This window comes from Epinephelus lanceolatus, chromosome 3, assembly GCF_041903045.1.
Source record: "Epinephelus lanceolatus isolate andai-2023 chromosome 3, ASM4190304v1, whole genome shotgun sequence".
Taxonomy (NCBI): Eukaryota; Metazoa; Chordata; class Actinopteri; order Perciformes; family Serranidae; genus Epinephelus; species Epinephelus lanceolatus.
This window is the reverse complement of record NC_135736.1, coordinates 46,843,068-46,849,563: the sequence shown is the minus strand read 5'-3', so window position 1 is coordinate 46,849,563 and position 6,496 is coordinate 46,843,068.

The following is a 6,496-nucleotide window of genomic DNA, read 5'->3' as shown; positions in this document are numbered from 1 at the left end:
CCAGACTGAAACTGGTTTGTCCTCCTGTGGTGGTGAACCTCGCCCCTGCTGACTCTCTCTCTCTTTGGGCTTGGCCTGCAGTAAACTGTAAGAATTCATTCCTGATTGTTTGGCAATAGATAAATTAAATAGCTTGAAGTGGTGTGCTCATTCAAATCAGCACCTCTGAATGGGAATTTAAAGGACAACAGAAGTGTTGCTGCTTATTATGGCATAGTTTTACCCTAACTGAGAGGCACTGTTGCCTCATAGAAAGAAAATTCTGGATTAGATTTATTCTTTGTGGGATTTGCATGTTCTTTGGAAGCACTGGTTTCCTTCTGCTGTCCAAAGACCTGCAGGTCAGGTTGACTAGAGACTCTAAGTTGCCCACAGCCAGGGCGTACCCTGCCTCTCATCCCAGTGTCATCTGGGATCTGTGCCAGCCCACCACAGATGCTCAAAAGGATAAGCAGGTTGTAGCTAATGGATGAATGGACTATAAATGGGTTCCATTTGACCTCTCAATGCAAACTAACTTCAGCTTGAGACTCTCATCACAGGCTGCATGTCTGGGAGTTGTTTAAGGCAGCTTTTTCCTCATCACTGTTTGATTTTAATCCTTTTTAGAGGCTTTAAGAAGTAAGACTATAGAATAAGGTAGCAAAGATGAGCAGACCACATTACCATTTCTACCTTTGTAATCGTCTTGTGGCCCATTAGATTTATCTCGTGACCCCCACAGCTACATAGTAATAATGTAAACTTCACATTTTTGCCAACAGTTTTCCAAAGTAGGCCACATTGTTGTGCTCTTTTTTTGTTGGGCAAATTTTGCGCCTTAACTAGATTTTTTTTGACAGAGGAGGAACAAAATGAATCACAAAAATTCTCAAACAAACACACAAAAAAAACAACCACGGATAGATGCTAAACGACTACAGAGATGCAAAATGACTACAAAGAAGACTCAAAATGATTATAGAGAGACAAGAAATGACCACAGGAAGATGCAAATATCTACAGAGATGCAAAAAATGACTGCAGAAAGACACAAAATGACCACAGAGATGCTAAACAACAAAACTACATAGATAACTTACTACAGAGAGATGAAAAGCAACTACAAAGAGACAGAAAAACAACTACAGAAAGCCACAAAGAGATGCAAAACTACAAACCTACAACAAGAAATTAGCACAGAAAGATGTAAAGTGACTACAAAGAGATGCAAATTACTGCAGAGACACAAAAAACGACTACAGAGATGCAAAATGACTACAAAGAAGAAAATAATCAGAGAGACAAAACGTTGACCACAGAAAAATGCAAATATCTACAGAGATCCAAAAAATGACTGCACAAAACTAAAATGAGAAATTATTACAGAGATGAAAAACTACTACAAAGAGACAAAACATCGACCACAGGAAGATGCAAAATGAGAGATATGCAAAATAACAAAACTACAAAACTGCAAAGAGAAATTACCTTAGATAAACAGTGTGTTCAAAGAGATGCAGAGGGACTACAGAGAAGCAAAACAACAATACCACAAATTACTACAGAGAGATGAAAAGAGACAAAAGCAACCATAGAAAGCCACAAAAGAGATGCAAAACAACAAAACCACAAAGAGAAATTACCTTAGCAAAATTAAAAGTGACTACAAAGTGATGCAAAATTACTGCAGAGACAAAAAAAGACCATGGAAAGATGGTAAATGTCTATAAAGATGCAAAATGACTACAAAGAAGACTCAAAATGATCATAGAGAGACAAAAAATGACCACAGAAAGATGCAAATATCTACAGAGATGCAAAAAATGACTGCAGAAAAACACAAAATAACTTTAAACATGAAAAACGACTACAAAGAGACAAAACGTTGACCAAGAAAGATGCAAAAGGACTACAGAGATGCAGAAAACAACCACAGAAAGACACAAAATGAGAGAGATCCAAAATAGCAATACTTCAAAACTACAAAGAGAAATTGCGACAGAGATGAAAAGTGACTTCAGAAAGACACAAAATGACTGCAAAAAGACTCAAAATGATCACAGAAAGATGCAAAACGACTACAGCGACGCACAACAACAAAACTACAAGACAAATTACCTCAGCAAGATAAAAAGCAACAATGGAAAGATGCAAAATGACTGCAGAGAGAGTCAAATCAATCATAAAGACTTGAAAAGCCACTAGAGACAGTCAGTCAAGAGACACAACATAACTACAAAGAGATTAAATACAACTACAAACTTTGTGTCTTTGGCCTGGGTGTCCTCCTACAGAGGACAGGTGAGGGGCCCAGTGTCTCATAATCTGTCCCTGGTTATAGATGATAGTGTTATTGTATACTCTGTGTAATTCCCTTCCTCTCCACTCTATCTGTGTCTGTGTCTGTGTCTGAGTAATTGAGCAGAACAGGGGTGTGCCAGCGTCATCTCAGCTGCACCCTGCCACCCACATCAGTCAGAGACTCACTACTCCAGGCTGTCCTCATTTCTCTGAGCAACCACATTCCTGCTGCGGAGTCTCTGGATTCCTGACATATCTTACGATGAGTATGTATTTACACAGCTATGTGTTGTACAGTGAGATTACTATCTGTGAGGGTTTGGTTGCATTTTAGGCACTCAATTTAAATATCTCAGCTGATACAAGCATCCACAAAATTTTGTGTCCAAGTCCTGTCTACAGGGTGTCTACACATTTTTACAAATTAATTTTCAAAAATTTTCCATTGTATTTTACCCTGTTTCCATGACTTTAGTTAAGTAGTTTTAAATGGGTAGGTTTATACAGCTATACATTATTAAACATGCACTTCACAGGAATTTGCTGATACAAACTGCTAGTGCTTGCTAACTTGTTAGACATTCCTACTAGCTTCATGTGCCACTTGACCTGACCGTCATCTACAGGTGCTTCACAAAACGCAGAGGTATTGCTCTTTTTTTGAGACCTAGAAACCCAAAGATCCTGTCAATGTCAATGCACGTTAACATAAGTTTTAGATCATAATTCTGACAAGTTTGTATGCATTTATTTCTCTTTCCCACCCAAGCTAACGTTAGCTATCCATCACCAGCATCATTTAGCCATTTACCAAATGGCTCCATGTTATGGAGTCTTTATGAACGTGTTATTTTTAAACAATGGCCTAAATAACGTATTCAAATCTTTTCCAAAACATTCTGCCATTTCCAAACCATTTCCAGGCCTGGAAAACATTTTTCTACATTCCTAACTTTTCCAGGAGTTTTAATGTACTGTAGTAACCCTGTTTTTAGATGTGACGTTAAGTAGATGTAAATCAGAAACATAAATATCCCGGGTGAAGGAGGCGAGCAGCATCCTCTGCCTCAGTGGTACTTAATTTACAGCCCACGGGCAACATCAGGCCCGTGATAGGGTGCCGACAGGTCCGCCAACCAGTAAATACAATTAAGCTGATTCAAACAGAGAATGTTCGTCTTTGTACTTTGAATGTAAAAAGGTGCCAGAGTGCATTTTAAAGCATCAACACATACCGATTAGCCAAAACATTAAAACACTGACATTGATCGTGTTGTTACAGTGCAGTGTTCTGTTGGGAAACCTTTGGTTCTGACATTCGTGTGGCTGCCACCTGACACGCTCCACCCGCCTAAACACCAGTGTAGACCAGGTACTTTCCCTCATGGCAACAGCACTCCTCAGTAACAGTGCCCCCCCCCCCCCCAGCAGGACAATGCACCACGCCCCGCCACAACAACTGCTCAGGATTAACCTGAGGAACGTGACAAAGTGCTCAAGGCATCAACCTGTTCTCCATGTTCCCTGTATCTCGATCTGATCAAACATCTATGGGACATGCTGTTACCCCACCTCACAACACACAGGACTCAAAAGATCTGAAAGTAACACCCTGATGCCAGGCACCAAAGGACACCCTCCAGGACTCCTGTGTCAAAGCCTTGACAGGCCAGAGCCAATTCCCGTCCAAGAAGGACCCACCATGGATCGGGGGTACCTCTGGAGTACCAGCACATCCCTCAAATGTTCAATCAGATTGGGATCTGGGGTATTTGAAGGTCAGGTCGACGTCTTGAGCTATTTGTCATGTTCCTCAGGTCATTTCTGAGCAGTTGTTGTGGTGCATTGTCCTGCTGGGGGGGGGGGGGGGGGGGGGCACTACCATCGACAAGTGTTGTTGCCATGAGAGAGTTTACTTGGTCTGCAACAGTGTTTGGGTGGGTGGAGGGCATCAAGTAACATCTGCATGTATGCCAGGACCAATGGTTTCCCAGCAGAACACTGCAGTGTAAGAAGATGATCAATGTTATTCACTTCACCTGTCAGTGGTTTTAATGTTTTGACTGATTGGTGTAAAGCTTGTTAATCAAAAAAAAAAAGTGCAAGGGAGGATCCCCAAGACCCCAACCTCACATTTTAAAAATGCCTCTTGTGTACACCTGACCTGTGCAGTGCTGCTGCGACCGGATTTGCCTCTTGGCAAAGAAGAGTGAGGAGAGCAAACATAGAAAGGTTAAAAACAGGTGATTCAGTCATTATATATACTGATAATGTTTGTTTATTAACCGGTCTCTGGACTCCTGTCATTTTGTAAAAGTGGCCCAGAGGCAAAGCGAATCGAGTGTCCCTGCTCTACCTGCTCTTAAACTACCTCCACCTGGACGTGATGCACTGTGGCCTGAAGGGGGCGGTAGATGGCAGAGGTGGAGGAAGTATTCAGCTCCATATACAAAAAGTAAAAGTGCTCATAATGCAGAATGACTCATAAGAATAATGTATATTATTTGATTATGATGTACATAGTTCTCACAGGACAGCAATGCTGCCAACATATGATGATCTTATAGAATATGATGCACTGCTGTAGATTAAACTGACCAGCGGGATATAAAGGAGTTTAAATGAGCACAACCTTAAACATCTACAGAGGTAAAATGCAACATACACATTAATGCAACAGCAATATTAATTCAAAAACATCAGGCACAATGGGAAAACACTGACAAGGGACATTTTACAGCACAGCACATTTTGATGATACTTTTACTCAAGTGAGGTTCTGTTTGAATTTGTTCTGGTAAAGATTTGGAGCTTTTGGTGACAGTGGAAACAGAATTGAAAATTTTCAAACATTGGTTTGATATTAATAAGTTGTTAAATTTAAATAAAAAGAAATTCCTTATATTTGGATATATATATGAAGAACATGTGAAAATAAAGTTTTGGGAGACCATACACTGTGCTGGAAACCACATATAATAATGTAAGGACGACGATGTTGAAGTCTGTTGTTATATTGCACAAAACAAAGGACATCCTAACCCTAAATTCATTTAATATATTGTGTCATTCTTTTATACTTTCATACATTACCTACTGTGTGGAGGTTTGGGGAAAAAACATACATAACACTCAGAAATCCAATTTTTATGTGACGAGAAGTTGTAAGACTCATTAGTAGAGCTGACATCAAGAACCAACAAATGATTTATGAACTCCCATGCTCTTAAATTTAGAAACTTGTTGGACTTTAAAAACTGCACGATTAATATATGAAGTAAAAAATAAGGTGCTTCAAGTTGTACCACATTAAAGAGAGTCAGTATGAACTAAGAGGAACTTGTGCATTTACAAAAACAAAAATGAGAACAAATGCAAAACAAAGATGTCGAACAGTTGAAGGAGTAGAGGTGTGGAATAGTTTTGAAAATGAATTAAAAATGTGTAAAACATGACTTCATATATTTAAAATTTAGAGTTATTCACGCAAGTGTGTGTATATGAAAATTTGTTTTGGACTTTGGGGTCTATACATAATATACAGTCTGCAAGGCCAGGGATCAGAATGCCCGGGGCCCCGCCCCTGCCTGCCGCCCGGCACACAATGCACCTGACCCTGATCCCTGTCCCTGCGGGTGGTGGGCCCACAGGGCGGAGACTCCCATGTTACTTATTTGGGCTGAGCTTGCCCACCAGACGCTCACTAGCAAGCTCCCCCCACAGGTCTGGCTCCAGGAGAGCCCGAGGTGCTCAAAGTCCAAATATGCCATGTCATCAGGGTCCTCTTGAATCGCTCTTAGTCTGGCCCCTCCTCTGGGACCACTTTTCCTTGAGAGACCCTACCAGGGGCCATTAGCCCCAGACAACACAGCTTCCAGGCTCACAGAGACACAGAAAACCTTCCACTACGTTAAAATGTTGATTCTCAGAGGAGGGGTAGACCCAGGACACGCCGGAGGGATTACATATCTGGTCTGGCCAGTCCATCTCCCCCAGGAGGAGCTGGAAAGTGTTGCTGTGGAGAGGGACGTCTAGGGTGCTTTGCTTGGCCTGCTGACCTCGCCCTGGATAAGCGTATGAAAATGGATGGATATGATATACATATAGTGAGTTGTATACGTTGAAAAATTACCAAAATAAACTAAGCTAATGCGGGACTTTTAACTTGTAGTGGAGTATTTTCACAGTGTGGTACTTATACTTTAGTAAGGAT